Genomic DNA, 26,229 nt, shown 5'->3' with positions numbered 1-26,229 from the left:
TGAATTTCCTACAACTGCTGTAAGAAATACCACACATGCAAGGGCTTAAAACAATGCATGTTTATTGTCTTACAGTTTGAAATCAGTTTCACGGGCTAACACTAAGCTGTCTGCAGGGCACACGTCTTTTGTTGGCTCTAGGGAAAAAGCCATTTCTTTGGCTTTTCCAGCTTCCAAAGCTTCCTTCCCTGCAGTCCTTCCTCCATCTTCAAAGCCAGCAGCATAGCCTCAGCTGGAGCGCTATTTTCTTCTGTTCGGCTGTCCAGTCACTCTGTGTCTCCTTCTTATAAAGACACCTGTAATTACGTTTAGGGTCCACTCAGATCAGCCAGGATCATTTCTCTGTCTCAAGATTTTTAGTTTAGCCACATCTGCAAAGTCCCTTTTACCACATAAAGTTCACAGGTTCTGAAGATTAGGATGTGGATATGTTTGGAAGCCATTATTCAACCTACCGTATCGAGAAACTGCACTTTGAATGGAACGAAATTTGATTTTATTGGCCATGTGGATAGTGGCTACCACATTGGACAGTACATTTCCAGACTCACCATAAGTTCTATAGACCCCGCTGCTTTACAAGTCATCTAAAAGCCAATATCAGTTATAAAATAAATAAGTCACAGAGATGAAAAGTACAGCATAGGGATTATAGTCAATAATATTGTGATAATGTTGTGTGATGACAGATGGTACATACACTTGCCATGGTGAGCACGGTGTAATGTATAGAATTGTTGAACCACTATGTTGTGCACCCCAAACTAATACAACATTGTATGTCAACTATACTTAAATAATTAAAAAAAAATGTTTCAAGCTACTCATGACTGAAATGGAAAAAAAAAAAGGGGGGCCAATCCCAGATGCTTCATTTCATAGCCATCTTAAGTTTATTGTTGGTCTGCTCTTCAAAAAAAAAAAAAAAAAATCTACATAAGTGTATTCTTCAGAGATTTGGAACACATCATCCCATCGATAGAATGAGGAAAACTCTTAGTGATCCTTCACCATTGAGCAAAATTTAATGAGTATTTATGATGGGCCAGGCACTGACCTCCAAAAGTAGTTCACAGTCTACAACGTAACCGATCTACATTGTGATAGCAGGAAGCACTGGGAGCATGAGATCAGAAACTGACCCCAGGGAGGCCCAGGAAGGAATTCTGGAGGATGTGAAACCTAAGTAAAGGGATGGCCAAGCCAAGAAGGATAAGAAAGAACACAGGCAGAGAGAAAGGGGTGAGAAAGCTACTACGAGGAGAGGAGGAAGCACGCCCAGAGGAGAGGTTAAGAGAGGGATCTGGGAGGACAGTAGTGCTATATGACTGAATGTGTGGGGTCAGAAGGGGCAAGGCAGGAGAGAAGGAGGGGGCCAAATCTTGATGGGCCTGGTAGGTCATGATGAGGAGTTTGGACTTTATCCTGAGTGTCAGTTAGTATTGGCTTTAATGCAGATAAGACACAGCCAGTATGTGCCTAAAACAAGGCAGGTGATTATCTTTATAGACACCAAGGCTGGTGGGGATTGTGCTCCCTAAAGCACCTCGGGGGCTCAGATTCCTTCCACCTCATTTCTTTGCCATCCCTAGTGTATTTATTTGTTAGGGCTGTCATAAAAAAGTACCACAAACTGGGTGGCTTAAACAACAGAAATTTATTGTCTCACAGTTCTGGTGGCCAGACACCCAGGATGAAGGGGCTGACAGGGTCAGTTTCTTCTGAGGACTATAAGGACGAATCTGTTCTAGGCCTCTCCCACAGCTTCCGGTGGATCTCTAGAAACCTTTGGCCTTCCTTGGTTTGTAGAGGCACCTCTGCTTTCATCTTCATGTTCATATAGTGTTCTCCCTGTGTGTGTATGTCTCTGTGTCCAAATTTCCCTTTTATATAAGTACACCAGTCAGATTAGGATGATACTTCAGTACAACCTCATCTTAACCAATTTACATCTGCAATGACCCTGTAAGATCACATTCCAAATAAGGTCACGTTCTAAGATACTGGAGGTTAGGACTTCAACATATAAATATGGGGGGCAGGGGATGGACAGAATTCAACCCATAACACCTAGGATGTGGTCCTTATCCTTATGGTCCAAGATAGCACCAGAGACCCAGCCACTATGTTCAGAGGCAGAATCTCCTTTAAGGGCCCATCCTTGCGGGTCCTTTTTCCACATTGACTCAGAGATTTGCTCTGGAGGTACTAACAGATTCTGGTTCTGAGCGATCATTGGAGTGTTGTACTCCTAAAGAGGGCACTGACCATTTGTTAGCAATGCCTCTTCCTCAGACGTAGGGTCAGAGAATAGCTTGGCTGCAGAATGAAGACAGGGAGAGGAAATGTTACTTCTCAGATCATCCTAGAAGGAGTTCAGGAAGAAGAAGAGATTTCAGGACACATTCACAAGACCAAGTTGCTGGGCAATGTGGCTCATTTCCCACAGGTTGACTACATGTACATCCCCCTGCCTTTTGTAATGTCTGTTCTCCTATGGGTTGTGGTTATCATGTTTGTCTCCTTTACAAGACAAGGTGTTCCTTGAGAGGAAACAAAGCTCCTTTGAAGTCTGAAGGGTCTCACAGAGGTGGGAGAGAGGTTAGGGATTCAAAGCTTAAATCTCAGCTCTAGCACCTACTGGCTGCAGAAATTTGACCTCCCAAAACCTTAGCTTTATCGCCTGAAAAATGAGGTAACAGTATTTACCTTATAGTATTGTTATGATCATTAAAAATAACAAATGCAAGTGTGAGAGCTCTCATAGATGCTCAGTGGTAACTATTATCTATTATTCATCATAGTGTCTCTCCAGGGCCTCTCTCAGGGCACCTCGCAGAGTAGGTGCTCCATAAATACTCGTTGCCCCAGTGGAAATGTAGACTGCCAGTAAAGCCCTGTGCTATACTCAAGTCTGGAAATTGAAGACAAATTAAAATAACCATCACAGGAGGTACCTGGGGGGCTCAGTCAGTTCAGGGTCCAACTCTTGATTTCAGCTCAGGTCATGATCTCATGGGTCGTGAGTTCGAACCCTGCAATTGAACTGTCAGCACAGAGCCTGCTTGGGATTCTCTCTCTCTCTCTCTCTCTCTCTCTCTCTCTCTCTCTCCCTCGCCTGCTCACACACACATTCTCTCTCTCTCTCTCTCTCTCTCTCTCTCTGTCTCTCAATAAATAAATAAACATTAAAAAAATAAAATAAAATAGCTATCACACTACTATAAAACAAAAGACATTAAAAAAGAAAGTTTTCAAATTCAAGCATTGTAGGGAGAAATAATACATCTACTGTAAAAAGTAACACCTGAAGTACATAATAAGTACATGTGCATCATTTTATGTCACAAGACTGGTGGAATAAACAGGACAAAATGGTTTGAGGAATTCCTTACACACAGGAGCCGGATCTGACTCAGCCTTCTGATGGCAGGTGTAAGGGCAAACTCTCTCAAACACAGCTGTGACAGCCCAGAAAAGACCTCTAAAAGAGAATTAAGTGTGACCTTGGACCAGAACAGATAGTAAACTACATGTAATGGTGCTACACAGGTATCTTTTCATATGATTTGGGGCTACATATTTTATGGTGTCTCATCATAGGAAATGTCTCCCAAAGCATATTTTCATTGCTAAAAGTGCAAGGTCAAAAGAGCTGGGTGTCTTACCTACATGTGGGAAGATGTGTTTTGAATTTCTAAAATGCGATTATACACAGATATTTTTGAAGAGCAGTCCAGCAGTAAACTCAAAATGGCCTATCTGATACGGAGGATCTGGTATTGGGCTCTGGATGTCTTCCAAAGCAGTACTATCAACAGGACCTCCCATGGGGATGGAAACGTTCTGTATCTGTGCTGTCCAATTTGGTGGTCACTAGCTACATGGCTAGTTAGATCAAATTTAATTAAATCAAAATTTCAGTTCAGTGATGTACTATAAAGGGTCATTATACAGCAAATAGTAATGAAGACTGGGTGGTCTTGATGCAAAGATAGACAAAGCAAATGGATCAAACACAATAGCAGTGCAAAATAAGTCTACACATGGCTACCTGATTTATGACACTGCAAGTGGGGAAAATGATCTTTTATTTTTTTTTTAATTTTTTTTAACGTTTATTTATTTTTGAGACAGAGAGAGACAGAGCATGAACGGGGGAGGGGCAGAGAGAGAGGGAGACACAGAATCTGAAAGAGGCTCCAGGCTCTGAGCGGTCAGCACAGAGCCCGACGCGGGGCTCGAACTCACGGACCGCGAGATCATGACCTGAGCCGAAGTCGGACGCCCAACCGACTGAGCCACCCAGGCGCCCCGAAAATGATCGTTTAAATTAACACGTTGGATTAATTGGATATCCACATGGAAAAAAAAGCATCTGGATCTACTTCTAAATCCCACCACTTACAACAGTCAATTCCAAATAGTTTACTGTTCTTAATGGGCAAATTAAAATAGTAAAATTTTTAGAAGAAAACACAGGAGAAATCTTAATGACCTGGAGTAAGCAAAGACTTCTTACATCAGAAACAGTCAACATAGAAATCAACAAACTGGAAGATTACAATGAAGAACTTGTTTATTTCTCAAAAGACTTCATTTACTAAAAGAATGAAAAGAAACCCAGAATTGAAGAAGATATTTGCAACACATATACCTGACAAAGGATGCATACAAGAAAACCGCTTACATATCAACAGACTGTGGTATATGTGTCCAATGGAATACCACTCAGCAATTAAATAGATTACTGACGTATGCAACAACATGGAATGAGAAATACAGTATGCTGAGTGAAAGCAGGCTTACACAGGAGTACACACTGTTCAATTCCAGGATTATGAAATTTTGAAACACATAAAGCTATATAGTGGAGAATAAATCAGAATGGAGGTTGTGCCCAGGAAAGTGGAAATGAAGATTGACTGGGAGGAGGCATAGAACTCAAGACTCACTTGCTCAAAACTCAGCAAATATACAATAAAGATTTGTGAATTTAATTTCACGTAAGTGATATACAGGCTAAAGTATTTAGAGGACATGTATTGCTATCTGCAATTTACTTTGAAATGCAACAACATTCAGATGGATAAAGGATAGAAATTTAATAAAGCATGTTTCATAAAATGTTATTCATAGGATCTATATGGCAGATTTATGTATGTTCATTGTAAAATTCTTTAAACTTTGCTAAGTATTTGAAATTTTTTGTAATCAAACGTTAGGAAAAATACAAATAAAAAAGACACTCAGCTGACAAAAATGAGTAAAATTTTAACAGACACTTCATAAAATTATAAACAACTAATAAACATATGTAAAGGTGCTCAACCTCCTTAATCATCAGGGAGATGCACATTAAACTCGCATGAGACATGATTATCATCCACCAAAATTGCCAAAATGAAAAAAGATGAAAAATACCAAGTGTTGATGAGAATGTGGAAAAGATGGAACTGTCATATTTTGCTGATAGGAATGTAATTGGTGTACTTTGGAAAAGTTTAAAAATACCTAAATATGAACACGGCACAACCTATGGCCCAACATTTCCATTTCTAGGTATATATCCAAGAGTAATGCATTCATCATGTTCATCAAAAGATTTCTATTACAATGTCCATAGCAGCAATATTTTTAATAGCACCAAAATATACCCTATTCCAATGTCTATCAACAATTGATTGGGCAAATTGTGGTGTATTCACACAGTGAAATGCAATACAGCATCCTCATGAACAAACTATAAATGTAGTTAACGTATGGATGAACCTGATGAACATAAAAGTGAGTTAAAGAAACTCGACATAAAAGATTACATGCTGTAATGGACCCCTTTGTATAATGTACAAACACAAGGTTGCTACTCTACTGACCACTTAAACAATTCTAAGGATAGTGGATAACTCTGAGCAGGGAAGGAAGTGGTTAGTGATTAGAAACACTTCTGGGATGCTGGTTACATTGTTTCTTGAGCTGGCTGCTAGTGTGATCTATTTGTGAAATTTTAGCAGGCTGCACATTTATGATTTGTGTACTTACCATAGATATGTCATATTTTGATAAAAAGCAGCTTCTGCCAGAACCTGTGGACAACACAGGGCCACAGAAGGATTGACATTTGAGAGACCTGAGAAGGATTTGAGACATGATTAGATTTGCATTAGAAAGTTTAATCCTCGGCTTTGTAGAGGATAGCAAGAAGAGGAGCTAAGGGGCTGTTTGTAGAAGTAATCCAGGCAAGCAATTATGAAGGCGTGAATTAAAGTAGAGCAAAAGGGCTGACAAGGACAGTAATAGTACCTACTTCACTGGGGCTCTTCTGATGAGTTAATGGGAAGGCACAATGGGTTTAATTATTGTTCCAAATCAAACAAACAAATCAATGCTCCTTGCATACCATGCAGAGCAAGATATAAGGTATTCGGATTAGAAAGCTTTAAGGGAAACATCTTAATTAGTCCATGCAACCTTGCCTTCTTTCAAGCACAGGTAAAATCACCTCCCTGCCTAAGACCGGATAGTGTGGAATACAGAGTAAATGGCCGAAGTAAGGAATACCACGGAACATGTCAGAACCTGAGCGTGACCTGTTCCTATGGTGCCCCAGGTAAAGGGTTAGGACCATTCGGGCGCCTGAGCTCCAGCACCTGGAGCCCAGCGCTACTGTAGGCGTTTCCCCTCCTCCCTACCCACTCAGTTCAGAGGTGGGGCCATTGAAGGGGGCGGGCATTCCGGTCGAGGGGTGGAGTTGGGGCCAGAAAAGATGCCAATGGGACGCGAGCTTTCCCATGGTTAGCCAATTGAACGCGCCCTGGGACCGCCCCCATCCGCTGATTGGCACGACGAACCTCCCAGGAGTCCTGTGTCTCGCGAGAGTCCCGGTTTTCGGCGGTGCTTTGTCAATTGGTCTGGCTCCTCCGACACTTGGAGCCTTTTGCCGGGTCGAGGCTGAGTGGGGGGCTGTCTGGTGTCGTGGGTACGGCCAGGGACCTTGACGAGGCGCAGGCTGGGAGCTGCGTCTCCTCCCACCCTGGAGCCCGAGGCCCAGGTGAGGCGCGGCCCGGGCACTGGGTTCTCGGGCTGGACCTTTACCTGCCTTCTCCTCCGCCAGAGCGGAGATGGACTGGCAGAGACGCTCTGCTGCCACTTGGCAGAAGGACGCCGTGGTAGGAAAGCGAGACCCGATTAAGCCCTGCCAGGTACTGACTCACTCCACCTATGTGGAAGGGTGTGCAACCTTGAAAGGAACATTTGGATTAAAAATAGTGGGTGAACTTGTGGTTCTAATGCTAACGCCCTTTTTTAGTTCATGGAGTATACAGTACAGTATACTATGCTTCTAGGGTTTAACCGCCTTACTTAAGTGTCCCAGCCCGTTTTTAACACGTGCTTTTTCTGCTAATTTACAGAGTTCAAGTGGAGTCACACTTACATTTTGAACTTCGTTTCTAATGCAGACACTTAAAGCAGCTCTATTCACCTCCCAAAAAGGTAATGCGGATTCCTCCAGTAAAGGAGCATGTCAGTATTTATTGAATTCTTGTGCTTGTCAAAAACCACAACATTATCTGTGTTTTCACTGAAGGAAAAGCACTGCCAAAAAAGCGGGGGGCCTGGGGAGATGGGGAGGCAAAGGAGGATTGGGAAGCAAATACTTAACCCTATAGATACCGGAATTTTCACCCACCGGTGTGAAAGTTTGTAGAAAATAATTGTTGGTGAGGATATGGAGGAATTGGAACCCTTGTGCATTGCTTGTGGGCATGCAAAATGGTGTAGTTGCTTTGGAAAACAGTTTGATGATTTCTCAAAAAATGAAACACAGAGTTACCATATGATCTGGCAATTCCACTTACTGGTATATACCCCAGAAAACTGAAAGCAGACACTCAGTTACTGGTACATCCATGTTCACAGTAACATTGTTTCTAATAGCCGAAGGGTAGAAACAACCCAAGTAAATGTAGAAAGGAATGGATAAACAAAATGTGTATATACATGCAATGGAGTATTTAGTCAACCTTAAGGAGTCAGTAATACCTGCTACAACATAGGAGAATCTTGAAAACATGCTAAGTGAAATAAGCCAGACACAAAGACAAATACTGTATGATTCCAGCGATATGAGGAACTTAGTCAAATTCATAGAGACAAAAAGTGAAACAGAGTTTACCAGGGTCCAGGGAGAGGAGAGAATGGGGAGTTACTATTTAATAGGTACAGAATTTCCGTTTGGGATGATGGAAACGTCCTGGAAATGTGATGGTTGTACAACATTATGAATGCAAGTAACGCCTCTGAATTACACACTTAAAAATGGTTTATGGCCTGTGTATTTCACCATACACACACACACACACACACACACACACACACACACGGCAGAACTCATCAAATACAGTCTATATTTGCAACCAATCATTGGATAACTTTAATTCCAGCATTTGGGTTGTACAAACATAATTTGTGAAACCTTTCAAGTTTTGATTTGAGAACTAAATGAGAGAAATTCATGTTCAAAGCTTACAAGATGCTGTTTTTCAGTGTATGTGTGTTTGTTTTAAATTCTGAATACACTAGATAGTATGTGCAGGATGAATATAGGTAACGATGTTTAAATGTTAGAATTCCTAAACACTCAACTACATACATTGTATTATACACACTGGAGACAACCAAATCTATTCTCATTATGTACTTGGAAATAAACTATTTTGATATCTTACATTTGACCTATCAATCAACATCATTAGAAAAACCATAATTTCAGGGCACCTGGGTGGGTCAGTTGGTTAAGCATCTGATTCTTGGTTTCAGCTCAGGTCATGATCCCATGGTCATGAGATCAAGCCCCCATCAGGCCCTGGGCTGAGTGTGGAGCCTGCTTAAGATCCTCTCTTTCCCTTTGCCCCTCCTCCCTGCTCGTACTCAAAATAAATAAACTTAAAAAAATAAAGTGTTAAAAACAAACAAAAAAGCCCCATAATTTCAAACTAGCTCTTTCTAAACATACAGCCAAGACAAATGGCATCTTCCATACTGTTATTAGGATGGATTTTATCTTAGGGTTTTTTTGGGGAGGTGGGGAGGCTAAATGCTCCCTGCGCATAGTTCATATATTTCAAATACCATTTTCTTAGCCATTCGACAAGTAAGAAAATGCTGATTTATTTTCTCCCCTTTTGTATATGGGAAAATACAAGGTGTTCAAGCTGAGATGGTATATATATGATGCTGAAACCTTCATCAACTCCTCCAAAGATTGTTTGCACTCTTCTGTTTGGACTGTTTTTCCATGTGTGGCTTGTGAAATCACAGGAGGAGTGACTGTTGCCCAGGTATGTGTTTAGCTGGCACAGCAGTGCTTTCCAGGTTGCCCACTAACCTTGTGAGTACATGTGAATAGAATTATTCTTTTTTCCACCATCAAAATGAGTGACCGTTATTTAGAGCAACCAATTCATGTTAAGTTTTGTGTAAAGTTAAATAAATCTGCAAGTGAGACACTTGAGATGTTAAAAGTAGTTTATGGTGAAGAAGTAATGTCGAGAGCAAGAGTTTTTGACTGGCACAAAAGGTTTAAAGAAGGCAGAGATGATATCCATGGTGATGTGAAAAGTGGCTGTCCAGTTATCCACAGAACACAGGAAAACATTGAGAAGGTCAGAAATCGGGTTGGCTCAGATAGCTGAAAAGTGAAATGTAGACTAAGAAACAAACTCATGCTGAAAGAAAACTTGCACATGAGGAAAGTTTCTAGGAGGATTATATCTCATTCTGTTGTGGTTCAGGACCCTGCCGAGGCCAAACGATAACAGAGCTGCACATGAACCTGACACTTGGGTATATATTCAGGGCACAATCCTACATACAGTTTAGTTTCACGGGTCTTGGAGTAACTTGTATCTGAATCTCAAGTGAGCTGAGCTTTTTCAAACGTGTTCCGTTGGCTTTGTAGGTACATGATTTGAGCAGAGTCAAACCTGTGGAGTTGAGTGTGACAAAGGAGAGAGCGTGGAGCCTAGAGGTTTATTGGGAACCTGGCCCTCTGTTACCGCAGTACCTAAATTTCTACCTTGTCTTTTCAGGGTGAGCTCATTTGAATAATCAGTAGGTTACCTACAGTGTGGGCAGTTAAACTTTCAACAGGGAGCTGGACATCAGTGTTACTCTGTATGGAAATACTTCATGTTATTTTTTTAATGTTTATTTATTTTTGAGGGAGAGAGTGTGAGCGGGGCAAAGAGACAATGGGGGGACAGAGGATGCAAAGCGGGCTCTGCACTGACAGCAGTGAGCCCGATGCGGGACTTGAATTCATGAACCGTGAGATCATAATCTTAGCTGAAGTCGGATGCTCAACCAACTGAGCCTCCCAGGTGCCCCTTTATGGTACTGTTTCAACAACGATAAGAAAAGAATGGCCATCTTTAGGCAGAAATATTCAGACGTGTAATAATGGAATTTTTGTGGTGGGAGATTGAGGTCAGATGTTGGAAACTGGAATTCAAATCTGTCAGCAAGAATGAAACAGAAGAGGCTGTAGGAATAGTGGGCAGTTTTAGTAAAAATATACTCTTCCCTTCCACTCCCCCCACCCCCAAATCAGGACCTGATTTTGGTCAAAAGCCCACAAAACTTTCTATTCTTTATGTAATCTAAATTTTAGTTTCAAATGGATTCTTACATATAAACTGTTTGGGTCTGGAATTTGGTATGAAGGGTAGACAAATAGAGTTCAATTTTGTTCCTAACTTCTTTCACCAGGAGAACGAGATTCCACGCTTCAAGTTTTGAAAGGCGTGACTACAATTAGCAACGTATGAATAACAACATACACAATCTCTTCATCAACAACAAGGAACTGCATTCTGACCTTCACATTGTCTACGTGTGCTACTGAGCGTGGGGTCATATCCTAAGCTTCAGCTCTAATAAGCATTCATCAAAGGGAAGGTATGATCTTGGATATTCAGTTGGCCACAAATAGCTTTAAGTACATTATGGTCAAGTCCAATGGTAGCTTTGCTGAAACATTAATAGAAAAGCATTGGTAATTCATGTCAGAATGAGATACAAAATAATAGGTGAAAAATGATTTCACATAAAAGAAATTTTGATAAACCTAGAAAACAATTTATTTTTGTCCATTAACATTAGCATTTTAGTTTAAAGAGCTACTTGAATCACATGTTGTTCCTTCCCATAAGAAGAGATTTTGAGTACAACAGGATGAATTTCTCATTGAGAAACTTGTTTTTGCCCCAATTTCCTTCTAGTCTCCAGTAGGACACTGTCATCATTCAGTATTGGTATTGTAGCAACTTAGATGCACCAAATTGCAACATATAGGACTTAAGTCAGAGCCCCATGGCAGTGACTCTGAAAAGATTAGTTTTGTTATACTATTAAGGGTTTTTTGTTGCTGTTTTAAAAGACTCCCAGAGGGGCGCCTGGGTGGCTCAGTCGGTTGAGCGTCCGACTTCAGCCCGGGTCACGATCTCGCGGTCCGTGAGTTCGAGCCCCGCGTCGGGCTCTGGGCTGATGGCTCAGAGCCTGGAGCCTGCTTCCGATTCTGTGTCTCCCTCTCTCTCTGCCCCTCCCCCATTCATGCTCTCTCTGTCTCAAAAATAAATAAACGTTAAAAAAAAAAAAAAAAAAAAAAAAAAGACTCCCAGAAATCCAAATTTACATTTTGTGGAACATGAGCCAAAACTAATTGAGGTTGTTATGGAAAAATGGTCTCATTTTAATGGTCTATATTACCTCTGGGACCCTGCTGGTCAAAGCTGTGTGGCCCACAAGGCAAAAATTAGAATGATGTTTTTCATATTATCTTAATTTTTTATTACTTTGTTACAGCTTGATCTTTGGAGGTGCTTTGTACTGTGTAAATGAAATTTACTGAAAATGTACATAAATAACTGACGTCCCAATAAACCATAAATTGATTTTTATATTAGTGTTGATCATCTGTGTTGTTTTATGAGGCATTTGCTAATCCTCCATATTTTAGCCACCTGCTCAGGTCTCTAATGGTTTTCATCTAAATAAAGTTTAACTTCATTGCCATACCTCAAATTTTTTAAAAATCGACTAATGGATAGATAAGATCTAACCCCCCTGACCCGCAGACCCATAACCCATAATAAAAACACAGCGTAGGAGGCAATGTGGTGAGGTTCCAGCTCCAGCTAGACTTGTGATCTGAAGCTTTCAGTCTAAAGTATTAGTTACCAGAGGCTAGCTACTGCAACCAATTACAAGCTCGGTGGCTTAGAACAACAGAAGTTTATTCTGTCAGTTTTTGAGCCCCAGAAATCAAGTATATGCTCTGGGGAGGAGGGGGTCAGTTGCTTGAGTCTCCCAGTTTCTGGCGGCTGCCAGCCTTACCTAGCCTGAAGTTGTATCTACATCATCTTCAAGGCCAAAATCAGATTTTTAAAAATTTTTTTTTAAATATTTATTTTTGAGAGAGAGGGAGGGAGACACAGAATCCGAAGCAGGCTCCGAGCTGTCAGCACAGAGCCGAGGTGGGGGTCAAGCCCACGAACCATGAGATCATGACCTGAGCCAGTCAGTTGCTTAACCAACTGAGCCACCCAGGCATCCCTAATCTCTTTCTACTTGTCTTCACACAGCCTCCTCCTTTGAGCATGGAATCTTCTGCCTCCCTCTTACAAAGGCATTTGTGATTAGACTTAGGGCTCACAGATTATCTAGGATAATCTTCCCATCTCCAGATTCCTAATCTAATCACATCTGCAAATCACCTTTTCCAAATACAGTAACATTTACAGGTTTGAGATTAGGACTCGATTATCTTTGGGAGTCATTATTCAGTCCACTATCCCATAGATTTTTTTCTGTAAAACACCCTATAACCTCTAGAACAGTACTGCCAATGAAACTTTCTGTAGTAATGGATATATTCTGTATCTGTTGCTAGTACAGTAGCTTCTAGCCACTTGTGACTACTGAGCATTTGAAATGTGGCTGACACAACTGAGGAGCCACATTTTTCATTTTATTCAGTTTTGATTTAAATTTAAATAGCCCCATGTGACTAATGGCTATCACACCGGACAGTGTCTACAGTTCTAAGTCCTGGTCTCTGTGGCACCTTAAAAAAAATGAGTTCCCCATTTTTCCGCACTGTTTCACTGCCTGGCTTAAGACTGCTTACATTTTTCACCCAACTACACACACACACACACACACACCCACATCATCTCCTTCAGGTTTTTTATCATCAGCACTCCCTGGCCAGCCCTGTCTGAACTTATAAATGTCCTCCAGTCAGTGCAAATACATGTACTTCCTATCCCCCCTCCCACTTTTTCCCCTCTAGCAATTTTGGCCTTCTAACACATTTGTTGTGTAAATTACCTAAAAATCACAAGGCTGGGTTTTACAATGTAATAGGTAATATTAAAAAATGCAATTTAGATACAAAGGCTGCAACAGTGTTATGAAATAAGCATTAAGAGGGATTCCAAGGTGGGGATGTCCGGGTGGCTCAGTGGGTTCAGCATCCAACTCTTGATTTCGGCCCAGGGCTGTGGGATCAAGCCCTGCATGGAGATCCGAGCTAAGCATGGAAAGTGCTTGAGAATCTCTCCCCATCTGCCCCTCAAAAAAAAAAAAAAAAACCAAAACTCCAAGGTGAATATTAATTATCTTTATTTAAAATTACTGGAAAATGAGGTATTTACAGACAATCAGGGCAGGTCAGAAGGAAGAACTAGCTGATACTAGGCTCTGTTCATCTTGCTACAGTTACATTTCTCCCCATACAAAACCTTCCCCCATCACTCCAGTGCAATACTTTCACGTTCTAACAATCTAGCACAGTCCTGCCCTTTAAATCCCCCCTTCATAGCCGTTCTGCTCATTCATCAAAGCCACCTAACATGCTGACAGATGCTCCCTTTGTGCCAAATTGCAACTTCTGTAGGTTCAATGTAACTAAATACTATGAAGAGCTTATATTCTTAATACCTCTGTGCTCTCCCCTGACCAAACTGGCCTCATCTGTTTCAGCATTTCTACAGTTACACTACAACATGAAATGCCAAGAGAGGGAAGTAACTTTCCAAGAGGTCACATAGCCAGAAAGTTACATGAGGATCCGTGTTCAGGGCTACACATGTGACAGGACCTTGAGTCAGTACCTAACCTGTGGTTGCTTCCATCTGTAAAATGAGAGCACAGCGTCACCTTCACAAAGTTGTAAGAACTAAATGACAAGATGAGAAATCGAACACCTGCTGTGCTGCCCTCACTGCCAGCGCTGTCCTGCACTGGATACATGGTTGCTACAAGTGAAATATTTGACCTCATTAGAGGCATGTGTATGTTGTAAACTGCAGAGTTGGGATAAATCAGTTAAAATACCAGCATTAGAGTATTCCAGCTTCCATGGCTTGTGCCTGTAGTTTTCAACCTACAAAAAAGAAAAATTTTCAAATGACCTTTTACATTTTAAACAGAAAGCAAATTTTGAGGTACATTCTTTTCAGTTTGTCTCAAAGGTGGCGCAGGAAAAAGCCTTGTATGCACTGTTCCAATACCCAGGTTTCTCACCTTTAAAAATAAGCTGCCCTTGGGGCACCTGGGCGGCTCAGTTGGTTAAGCATGGGGGTCAAGATTTTGGCTCAGATCATGATCTCACCATTTGTGAGCTTGAGCCCCACTTCTGGCTCTGCGCTGGCAGCGGAGAGCCTGCTTGGGATGTTCTCTCTCTCTCAAAATAAATAATCGTCAATAAATAAATAAATAAATAAATAAATAAAAGGCATCTCTGAAGGTATCGTCAAAACTAAGGTTAAGGTTAAATTTATCACTGTGCTATTATTAACCGTATAAAAATATCACAAAGGTGCTGAAACTTCAAGAAAAATTTCCTCTGGTTCTGCTGTGACTCCAGACAGGATCCAGAGAGGAGTTTTACAGTCTCGTCCCCGGGTTTTATGGAGACTTACTTTACCCTTCTGTGTTAGCCTCTTAAGGCACTGCGTCAACCTTAAAAGGGCACAGGAAAGGGCGGTCTGGGGTTTTACAGGCTTCTCTACGACCCCTGCTCTCCTCTCCCGACAACACCCCCTGCACCTCAGCGGTTTCTGGGGCCAAGTCCGAAAACCCACCGGAAGCAGTTGTCCTGCGTGGGGTGGGGGAGCCGGGAACTTACATGCCCTCTATCCGAAGGGGCAGCCAATTGGGGGGCTTTGGAAGCAAGCACGTGGGAACCCCCGGTCGCCATTGGCCACGTGCTCCGGGCCGAGCGCCTCGCTTTTCCCTCCAGGACGGGGACATACCTGCGCCTGGAAGTCAGGCCGCTGCAGCCCCGCACACGTCGGAGACCGACTCCGCAGGCCCCGGGTCGGGCTCCCGGATTCGCAGGCGGGGGCCGGGCCCCGAACCCGCCGCAAAGCAGCCGCCACTGCGGCCGCGCCCTGGGGGAGCAAAGCGCAAGATGGTTAGGGCGCCCGGGCCTGCCCGCGGGAAGCCTCCCGGCGGCTCTGCGCGGCGTCTGTGCCTCGCGCGGCCCCGGGACGGGCTGGACCGCCCGCCCCCCGGGCCGCCGAGGGCTGCTCTACCCCTCCGTTCTGGCCGCCGGGAGCAGCGGAGCTCCGGGCGGGCAAAGCTCGAGGGGACGCGGGGCGAGCGCAGCCCCACCCGGGCCTGGAGGCCTGGCACCCTCCCCCATGCCCACCGACACTTACGGCTCAGCTCCGCGGGACTGAAGCCGACGCCTCGCGTGCGGCACAGAGAACCCGGCGGTGGCGCGGCGACGAGGTCGGCGGCACAGCGGGAGGCGGGCAGCCAATCCCCTCAAGTCTCCGGCCAGGGGGCGGGGCGGGCCCGGCCATTGGCCCCCGCGGTTCTCGGCCCGCCCCGGTCTTTCGGGCTCCTTCGGGCTCCTTCGGGCTCCTCCGGGCTCCTCCGGGATCCTCCGCGCTCCTCCGCGCTCTTCCGCGGGCGGAGGATGCGCTAGGCCTGCAGGAGCATCTTTCTCGGAAGCTCCGGAGCCCTAGCGCCTCCCCTTGGCCCTGGGGAACGTGGTTCTCACAGGCGCTGTGCCTTCCTAGGGGCCCCTCCTAGGGAGAGTTCGTGGTTACTCTAGGGCTGTGCCAGGATCCAGATTCCCTTTCCTACAACTACACCAGTCCAGTATGTGTCTTGAGTCTGTCCTGCTAATCTGGAAGCTTAAAGAGAACCCGGACCTTGTCTCTTTGACCAGGCGCACCCAGCGGCTCCTCCTAAACCTGAAAGGACCACTGTTCCTTCATTTGTTAACCGCGTTCAAAGAGCGGACTTCAATCAGCAAGCGGTTGGGAAGCACCATAAACCTTCCCTAGGTGACAGACTCACACTTGACAAACAAGCGGAATAAAATCGGAGTATGTGCTAAAGTAACTTGTATTACAGTCCTGAGTTTACCATCCGTTGTCAAATTTCGTCCTCAAAATATCTTATCAGCCCCACATTTTAAGTGGATAAACAGACACACTGAGTAACTTTCCAAGGTGACAAATTAGCTAGTAAGTGGTGGACCGGGGATTTCAACTCAAAAAGTCTGGAAGTATAGCCCCTTAAAACACCACACTGCCTTTCCACAGGTGTGTAAGGTGGGGCGGGAAGGCAAACGTAGCATCTACATTTGATGGGCTGATCAAGATAAGCCGCCTATGTGGTTGGGGTCCAACAGGCACAAAGAACAGCTTGTGGAAGAACAGGAAAGCACTTGACCCGTTTAGGGAGCCCAGAATGTAAATGGAACTTAAGGATGTAGGAGCAGAGTGGTCTGAGATGAGGGTGGCTCCGGCCAGACGAAGCTTGAGGCCCTGGTGGAAGGCATATTACATGCTAAGAACAATGGAAAGCTGTTCTAGCAGTTTTTAGGAGTGGAAATGATAGGATCTGATGGAGGGTGTGGTTTGAGAGTCAGTAAGTTGCTTTTGCTGAGAAGAAAAGGAGTAAATTTTATTAATAAATCGTGGCAGCCAGCCACTACTTTGCAGATATTCATAAGATCAATGTAAAATGGGTTAAAGTGGCAGAGGGAACACCAGTTTGCTTGTGCGTTTACCTTTCTTATCTCAGATTCTTATGAACATGTCTCTGGTTTCAAACCTGTTCTTGTTTTAGTCCTTTTGGATGTCTGAGAGGCATTAACCTTTCCTTCGATTATGTATGTCAGTGAATGTGGACAAGTTGCATGGCAAGAATCTTAGGACAGAGAAAGAAAATCTCAATAAAGAGACTAATGTAGGAATCCAGTGGCGATCTAGTGGGGTTGGCAGTAGTTGTGCAGAATGTCTTCCTCCCCAACCAGGTGATAAAAACTGAAAGAGGTTATGAAATCATTACAAAGAGTGTTTAACTTGAACTTGGGGAGAAACCCACCTCAGTCCGAAGGCTTCACACAACTCTGGCCAAATGACAACTGCAGCTCATTGGAGAAGGCGAAATCATTCATTTTGTGTAGAGGAAAAATGGCTTCTCAACTATTAAAAAAAATTAATTAATACAGAGACGATGGAGTAAAATTAACTCATTGTATAAGTTCAGGGTAATCTGTATGTGGTATTAAAAATGCTTCTAATTCGGTTTAAAGAAAATGGAACCAATTGGCTTTATTGCCAGATCTGATTGAGAGAAATCTGTCCCATCTGAGAGAACTTAGCTTGATCCAGAGGACCAGGGACCCAGGTGGAAAGGCACAGGAGAACTGATGGGCTTCTGCTGTCTTCCTAGTTCCCCAAACTCCCTCCTCAATAAATAGGTTCATCTTCCCTAGACCACCCTGAAGTCCCTGCCCCTGAGCTCCAGGCTGCATTCTTGCCAGCCTGCCACAGCCTCACAAGCTATCCATTATTTTGGGGTTTTTCCCCTTCCTGTCTCTTCTCTCACTTCTGCTTGGCTCTTAGCTTCTCTATGTATATATACTCTCTCTCTCCCAACCTGAATAAACCTTCCCTCCATCAAATGTCCCCCAGTCCCCCAAACCACACTCTCCTCTCCTTCCTAAGAGACTTCAGAAAGACCACACCAACACAGGTCTCTAGCCTTATTCAGCCTCAGCCTCATGCAGCCCTCAGGTCAGTATAGTCTGACTTTCCTCTTCCCAATTTCCCTGACACTACTCTCCAAGGTCACCAGTGACCTCTCAGCGACCAAATCCAATGCTCCTTATCTCCTCTAGCTTCTCTGTGGCATTGGGCATAGCCGACCACTCCTTCCTTGATTCCTTCTTCCCTCTGATTTCTAAGTCTCCACTCTTCCCTGCTTTTCCTCCTACACCTTCCTCCTCCCTCTTTTGTCCTACCCTTTCCGGCGACATTCTCTCTCAACTCTCTTGCCTTTTCGCTGTTTGCTCTTGCTGACCCACCTCCCAGGAATGATAGTAATACAACTCATTAATTGAGTATCAGACACTTTATACATGCCATCTCTAATTCATAAGACAATTCTGCAAGGGAGATAATGAGAATATTATTAGTATCACTGAATGAGCTTATGAACCAGTCATAGTGTTTAGTCTTTTACATAAAAATATCATTATCATCACTTTAGAGATCATAAACGGAGACCAAGAAAGCTTGAGTGATTTTCCTAGACTGCACAACTTTGGCAGAGCTAGGATCCCCATGCCGGGCTCCCAGCCTGCCTGCTTCCCCCCTCACCCCCCCCCCCCCCCCATGCAGAGGTGATCCCTCAGCCAAGACTGCTCTCCCCAGCTTCAGGTACCAAATACCCACAAGCCCTGCACACATCCTCATCCGGTGGACCCAGAGACACCACAGATCAGCTTGTCTCAAGCAGTTCATTCTCTTCTTCCAACCCCACACTTTTGCGTCCTCTTGATGAATAACACTTCCTTAGCCCCCGCGGTCCAGGATTCAGCCCAGATGACTTCCTCTTTCTGCCTCCTCTCCAATTCTCAGCACCCTGCTTCCTCACCTCCTTTCATTCGGTCAGTTCTCTCTATGGATCATCCCTTGAGTCTCCCCTCTTGTACCCACTCCCTGTTAAACTTTAGTTCTAGCTTACATCATCTGCTTTCTGGCCCACTGCGGCAGCCTCCATTCAGCCTCCCTCCCTCCAGTCTTCCCTCCCCCAGTATAATGCCCACACTGCTATCATCTCCATTGGAAATCCTTAAATGGCTCCACACTGCCACCAGGATCAAGACCAATGCCCTATCTTTCGACCTCCCCCCATCCCACGCACCTGTTATGATCCAGCCATACTGAACTATCTGTATTTCCCTGAATGTTCTGTCCAGCACTGTTCCATACAACTCTCTGTGATAATGGAAATGTTCTGTAACTGTGCTGTCCATTATGGCAGCCACAAGTGGCTAGTCAGTCCTTGAAATGTGACTAGTACAACAAAGGAATGATTTTAAATTTTTATTTACTTTTAACTGATTTATTTTTAAATGTTTTTGTTTATGTTTCAAGAGAGAGAAAGCATGCAACTGTGTGAGCGGGCCAGGCGCAGAGAGAGAGGCGGTCAGAGGATGCAAATCAGGCTCTGCACTGTCAGCAGAGAGCCCAATGCGGGCCTCGAACTCACAAACCATGAGATCGTGACCTGGGCCAAAGTCAGATGCTTAACGGACCACCCAGGCGCCCCTACTTTTAACTAATTTGAGTTTTTTTTAACGTTTATTTATTTTTGAGAGACAGAGACAGAGAGCCCGTGGGGGAGGGGCAGAGAGAGAGGGAGACAGAATCTGAAGGCTTCAGGCTGTCAGCACAGAGCCCAATGCAAGGCTGGAGCCCACAAACCTTGAGATCATGACCTGAGCTGAAGTCAGACGCTTAACCGACTGAGCCACCCAGGCGCCCCTAATTTAAATTTAAATAGTCATGTGTGACTGGTAGATACCATATTGCATAGCACAGCAATTTATATCTCAAAGATGTCCAGCAGTGTGGACATCACCTGAAATCTTGTCAGCAGTAAAGGCTCTCAAAAAAACAAACAAACAAACAAACAAAAAAAAAGGATCTCAGGCCTGATCCCTGATCTGCCGATTCATAATCTGCATTTCAACCAATGTAATTTATATGCACGTTGAAGTTTCAGGAAGCACTGCTCTAAGAGCTCTTGCTTCCTTGCCTTTGCACATGCCGTTTTGTCTGGACTGCCCATCACATCTCCTCCTTTGTTCCTTGATTCCTATTTGTCCCTCAAGACTCATCATCTGCAAGCACAACCTATTCTTAGTATGGTTTTCTGGAGGACAGAGAGTGGTGGGAAGGAGTGAGAAGGAGAGAGAAAATGTCTATGATAAAACTACATGTGTCTTGTAATCCCAAGTATCTATGTATCTGTATCTATGCTCGTATATACACATATTATATATAGTCCGTGTGTCTACATGAAAAGATGGTTACTGTTGGTAGTGCTTCTCTCAAGATGGTGGGATTTCACGTAATTTTTTGCTTTCAAATATTTCCGAGGTGTCATTCAAATTCTTTACAATGAGTATATATTATTTGTAATCAGAAAATAAAATAATAATCAGGGGGTGCCTGGGTGGCTCAGTCGGTTGAGCATCTGACTCTTGGTTTTGGCTCAGGTCGTGATCTCATGGTTCTTGAGTCTGAGTCCTGGGCTCTGTGCTGGCAGAGTGAAGCCTGCTTGCGATTCTCTCTCTCTCTCTCTCTCTCTCTCTCTTTCTGCCCCTCCCCCACTCGTTCTCCCTCTCTCTCTCTCCTTCTCTCTCAAAAATAAATATTAAAAAATTGTTTAAAAATAAAATAATCATTTTCATTACAGAAAATAAAAGAAAGCCTATTTTACCCTTCTGTAGACACCTGTATGAACGTGATATCAGAATAGAGTACAGTGGAACCTTGAACGATGTGGGGGTTAGACGCACTGACCCCAGCATGGTCAAAAATCTGCATATAACTTTTGACTCTTCCAAAACTTAACTACTAATAGCCTGCTGTTGACTGGAAGTCTTACGGATAACATAGTCAATTAACACAATCCTGTATACTATAGGTTTAAATATACTGTATTCTTTTTTTTTTTAATTTTTTTTTAACGTTTATTTATTTTTGAGACAGAGAGAGACAGAGCATGAACGGGGGAGGGTCAGAGAGAGGGAGACACAGAATCTGAAACAGGCTCCAGGCTCTGAGCTGTCAGCACAGAGCCCGATGCGGGGCTTGAACTCACTGACTGTGAGATCATGACCTGAGCCGAAGTCGGCCGCTTAACCGACTGAGCCACCCAGGCGCCCCTATACTGTATTCTTAAAATAAAGCTAGAGAAAAATGTTACTAAGAAAATCGTCAGGAAGAGAAATACGTTAATAGCATCACACTGTATTTATCTTAAAAGTCCACACAGAGGCAGCCCTGGGCAGGCCAAACCTGTGTTGGTGAAGGGACACCTGTATAGTGCTTTTCAAAAGGACAGCTGACACCTTCCACAGTTAGAGACGCTCATTTGATTAATGGCTGGGAGCAGCAGGGCAACCGCTCACTGAAATCAGATGAAGAAAACATCATGGTCTCCCTTGCGACGCATTTGCTGTTCTGTCTCATGTCTACCCTTGTGCCCCAATAGACATGATCCTAACAGGATAAAGACAATCACTGCATCCCCTGCCTGGGTTCCTCTCTATGGCTGCAGCCTCAAAGCGGGGTCAAGTGTCCCGAGAGGGTCACCTAGACTCATTACAAGTATCTGCGGAGGCATTTGGGCACCTTGGGTGGCATCTTAGCTGGCCCGAAGCATCACGGATTTGCTCTATTAAGAACCGGTGTTTTTGTATATTGCATTCCATTCTTTTCTAAGTTTTGGCGATGTTTTCTTCACTGGAAACAGTGTGACAGTTACCTATAGAGGTTATTTTAAATTCGTGGCAAAATGTGTTTGCTGAGCAGTGGGAGGCAATTTCTGCAAGGCTTAGTGGGATCAGCTGTGGAAATCAATGGGGTCCAGTTATAGAGTAGGGCCACAAAAAGCCATCAGCGCAAACAGAGGAGGCAACATAGCCTGGGGCCAAAACACTCTGCACAGCAATTTATCTGCAAAGTCAGAGAATATTGTGAAATTTGATTAAGCAGCAAGATGAGGTGGCATTTTTTAGACTAGAGAGCTACCTATTTAGGGTATGATGCAAACATTCATTCAATTCTAAAGACAGATTAGAAGAAAATTTATAGTCTTTGTTTTGGAGCAAAGGTGTCTCATCTAAGCGAATGACACCATTTAAAGTCAGCCTTTTTAACGTGTACGATCATATTTATGAGTCTATACCCATTTATCAATTTCCCTGCTGTCAGCACCCATCTGGCCAGATCGTGGTTGCTCCAGAGATATAATATGACTTGGGTACCAGATGGAGCCAGACTTTAGGAGGCCTGACAATGAGACAATTTGAGTGGTCCTTCTTAAGGAAAAGAAGGCAAAAACATCCTACTCTCAGGCATTGAACAAAAATACTCAAACATGCGAACACATCGTAGGGCCCCTCCCAAGCCTGGAACCTAAACTTTAGCAGCTTCATTCTAAACCGGCCTGTGTTGCTCGGACGCGTGAGAAAAGGTAAGCTGTGGCTCTCCTTCAACAACATCCCTAGCACGGCACAGCTAGGCAGAAAATTCTGTGTTCGTACCGCAAGGCCTTCTTGCTGAATCAGCAGAATAATGGCCAGCTTTTATTGCACACTTATTATTATGTGTCGGGCACTGTTCTAGGTTTTTGATATATGTGGTCTCCTTGAATCCTCATGCTAACACCGAGAAATAGGTAATGTGATGGTTTCATTTTATACATGTGGAAACCGCGACCCAGACAGGTGATCACTTGCCCCAGAAGATGAACCAACTGTGTGTTGAAACGCAAGTAGAGGCGGGAACTGGTTTCTAGCTTTGGGATTCCTGCTGCAGTGCTCTCTCTGCCTGACTCCAGAACTGGTGGGAGAGAGCACACTGGGTCACCACGCTGAGATTGACCACGTGACCCTGGCTCTAGGAAGAATTTGGTAAGAACGGGCAGGTCTCCAAGTGACCAGATGGGTCACTAGAAGGTGGACCCAGTTACCGGAACTGGGCAGAAGGTCTCAGCCAAGTTTGGAGGGCAGGTGTGGAGAAGCTTGGTTTTGAGCTCCAGGAATCTCTCCTACACAAAATGAGATTGGTTTTAGAGGCTCCGAGAAGATGAGTCAACCTGCAGAAAGGTTCCCTAACAGCCACAACCTCAAGCATAAAAATGGTCAACTGCCTATACTCTCTGAACAGCCACCAAGCCCTCTGGATAAAAAAAGCTGCTGGGAATGATTGGGGAACAGTCTGACACTGCTTTTCTCCGCCGTTTGGGATGGAACATACCTCACACACTCGTCTTGCATGCACGTGCGTGCACACACACACACACACACACACACACACACACATTACTCTCAAACCATCTCTGTAAGGCATGCTTTTGGTTTCCCAATGTAGGAAAGTCCTAATAATATATCGAAAGCCCTCTGAGTCTTGCTCTCTCTCCATTCTTTTTTTTTTTTATGCTTATTTATTTTTGAGAGAGAGAGGGAGAGGGACAGAGTGAGTGAGGGAGGGAGGGGCAGAGAGAGAGACACACACACAGAATCTTGAAGCAGGCTCCAGGCTCTGAGCTGTCAGCACAGAGTCTGACGTGGGGCTCGAACTCAGGAACCTCGAGATCACGACCTGAGCCGAAGTCAGATGCTTAACCAACTGCGCCACCCAGGTGCCCCTACATTCGTGACATTTGTGGTAAACCCCAGCTCTGTTCACAGGTGATAAATGTCAGAAGGGAGCCAGACATCCATATATAAAGGAAGAAGGCAGTACTACAAGTTAAAAAGTGAAATGGTGTTACCCAAGTACTTGAAAACAATTTGTAGTTATTTGTAATATTTTTTGTATTTGTTTTTGTATTTGCTTATTTGTAATTTATTCCTTCTTTCTTTCTTGTTTATACCCCCATGTTAGTCCAAAGAGGACTTGGCTGTAAGTTTACAAGAATACATTGCAATGAGATTTAAAAAGGAAAAAAAAAAAGTGAGGAAATCGGAGTGGGGGGTCTAGCACACAAAATATACCCATGAGGCTCTGTACACTTTGCTGGAAAAAGGCCAAAAATTTTGCTCTGCACTGCCTGGCAGTTGATGCAAAAATCAGAAAATAGAAACCATTCACTCAAGAGAAACACAAATATTCCTGAAACAATTTCCTCCATGGCTCTTCATAAAGAGGGCACTGGAACCAGCCTCCTCAGTATCAATAACCTGAAAAGAATGTTTATGAGCTCTCAAACTTACACATGTCCAAGATTTTTGGTGTCCAGGTAGAGTATTTCCTAGTCGATGTTTTTTTCCAAAGCCTAATTAACATGTGGCAAGAGGGTTATCAGTCAGGCCAGATGACATTGGAGAAGAATCTGGGATTTTGATTACGAAGCACATAGGCCACCCTCCCCTGGCACACTGAAATCAGGGGCTGAAGACACATGGTATGCTCCCATACGAAAGATATGATAATCTGGGTGAATTCCCTGGTCAAAAGCCAGCCTTAAGTTATATATATATACATATATAATTTTATATAATATTAAGTCATATATGCGTGTGTGTGTGTGTATACAGTGGCAGGCAGATCTTTGAGGCATGTAAATGTCTCTAGTAAGACTGTAAGAGTAAAATTCAGTTCTGAAGCAATCGATCACCACAGGAAGTCTTACACAATAAAATGTGGAGCCCAACCAATTAGACACAAATTGATTTTCATGTGAAATTAACTCGTTGCTTAAAGTATCAACTGAATAGTTAACAATAATTTCATCCTCTTAGAACTTCAAGAGGCTTGGGAGGAATGTGAATAGGTGTTTTCTTTTTTAAAATGACCAGAGAACTTTGAGCCCAGTGCCTTTCTATTTTGTCCATTCATTTCTCTGAATTCAAGGAGGTATTCAAATTCTCCCTTTGGCCTTTCCTTGCTGGAAAGTTCAAAACTAAAGACTTACCTCTAATATTTTCCCTTTAATCTCATCCTGACACTGTAGTGTGTAATCCTACAACTGAAAGTTTTGGAATCAAAAAAAGTGAAGATAATCAAGAAACCCCAAGTTCCTTTATTCTTAACTTTTTATCGTGAAAATATCCAGGGGTGCCTGGGTGGCTCAGTCAGTTGAGCGTCCCACTTTGGCTCAGGTCATGATCTCACAGCTCGTGGGTTTGAGCCCCGAGACGGGTTCCGTGCTGACAGCTTGGAGCCGGAGCCTGTTTCAGATTCTGTGTCTCCTTCTCCCTCTGCCCCTGCCCCCCCTTGTGTGCTCTCTCTCTCTCTCTCTCTCAAAAATAAATAAACATTAAAAAAATTAAAAAAAAGAAAATATCCAACTATGCACAAAAATAAAATTCAACACACCCCTGTGTATTTATTTTTCAGTCAACAACTATCAACTAAAACCATTCATTTTGCAGGCTAATTTGCAAAATTATTTTAAAGAAAACCCAGATATCATGTTATTTCACCCCTAACTATTTCAGTATTCATCTCAAAAGAAAAGACATAATCATACCTAACAATACCAGTATGATTGCTAAGAAAATAAACAATAATTCCAAACTATATTCAACTTTCCCCATTGCCTAAAATTGTCTATTTTACAATTTGTTTGGATCAAGATCCAAACAAGGTCCACTCACTGTATTTGGTTATATTTTGTTTCTTTTAAGCCTCCTTTAGTCAAGAAAAAAAAAATGCCCTTTTTTTCCACAGCACCTTTGTCAAATGACAAAATCAAAACAATTTATTTTTTCTAACTTTTTTTAAACATTTATTCATTTTTGAAAGGCAGAGAGAGACAGAGTGCAAATGGGGGAGGGGCAGAGAGAGAGGGAGACACAGAAATAGAAGCAGGCTCCAGGCTCCGAGCTGTCAGCACAGAGCCCGACGCGGGGCTTGAACTCATGGACTGTGAGATCATGACCTGAGCCAAAGTCGGCCGCTCAACCAACGGAGCCACCCAGGTGCCCCAAAATCAAAACAATTTAGTAACAAGTTTGATGTCCTTTGTTCAAGGGAACACAGTCCATGGTTTGGGGGAGTACAAGAGTGGGGCACTCTTCCCAAAGGATTTTGGGCAAAAGTGAGTTTTATAGAGCCTTAGAAGGGGCAACAGAAACAGGGCATGAGTGGCTAGGAAGTCAGAGATTTTAAA

The 26,229-nt window shown here is 43.5% G+C and overlaps 2 long non-coding RNA genes and 1 other non-coding gene across 7 annotated transcripts; 1 reads left to right on the top strand and 2 right to left on the bottom strand.

Annotated features, from left to right (window-relative positions):
* The first annotated feature begins 6,938 nt into the window (after window positions 1-6,938).
* Window positions 6,939-11,098, top strand: LOC132692521 (uncharacterized). 5 transcript variants are annotated; one of them, XR_009616406.3, is made up of 5 exons: window positions 6,987-7,202; window positions 7,413-7,494; window positions 9,207-9,341; window positions 9,962-10,092; window positions 10,774-11,098. It is a non-coding gene; the product is annotated as an uncharacterized LOC132692521 (long non-coding RNA). The 5 variants fall into 5 exon arrangements; XR_009616405.3 differs by having other exon boundaries at window positions 10,771-11,098; XR_014137574.1 differs by lacking the exon at window positions 9,962-10,092 and having other exon boundaries at window positions 6,939-7,051; window positions 10,771-11,098.
* A 2,571-nt stretch (window positions 11,099-13,669) lies between these two features.
* Window positions 13,670-16,134, bottom strand: LOC132693108 (uncharacterized). Its single transcript, XR_013555282.2, has 3 exons — window positions 15,729-16,134; window positions 15,321-15,458; window positions 13,670-14,449 (listed from the first exon to the last, which is right to left on the bottom strand). It is a non-coding gene; the product is annotated as an uncharacterized LOC132693108 (long non-coding RNA).
* LOC132693489 (small nucleolar RNA SNORA26) lies at window positions 14,919-15,040 on the bottom strand. Its single transcript, XR_009616856.1, has one exon. It is a non-coding gene; the product is annotated as a small nucleolar RNA SNORA26 (small nucleolar RNA).
* Window positions 16,135-26,229: the final 10,095 nt, after the last annotated feature.

This window comes from Panthera onca, chromosome B1 (assembly GCF_046562875.1).
Source record: "Panthera onca isolate mPanOnc1 chromosome B1, mPanOnc1 haplotype 2, whole genome shotgun sequence".
In the NCBI taxonomy this organism is placed as follows: Eukaryota; Metazoa; Chordata; class Mammalia; order Carnivora; family Felidae; genus Panthera; species Panthera onca.
Note: the sequence above shows the minus strand (reverse complement) of the source record. Positions and strands in the feature narration are given on the sequence as shown.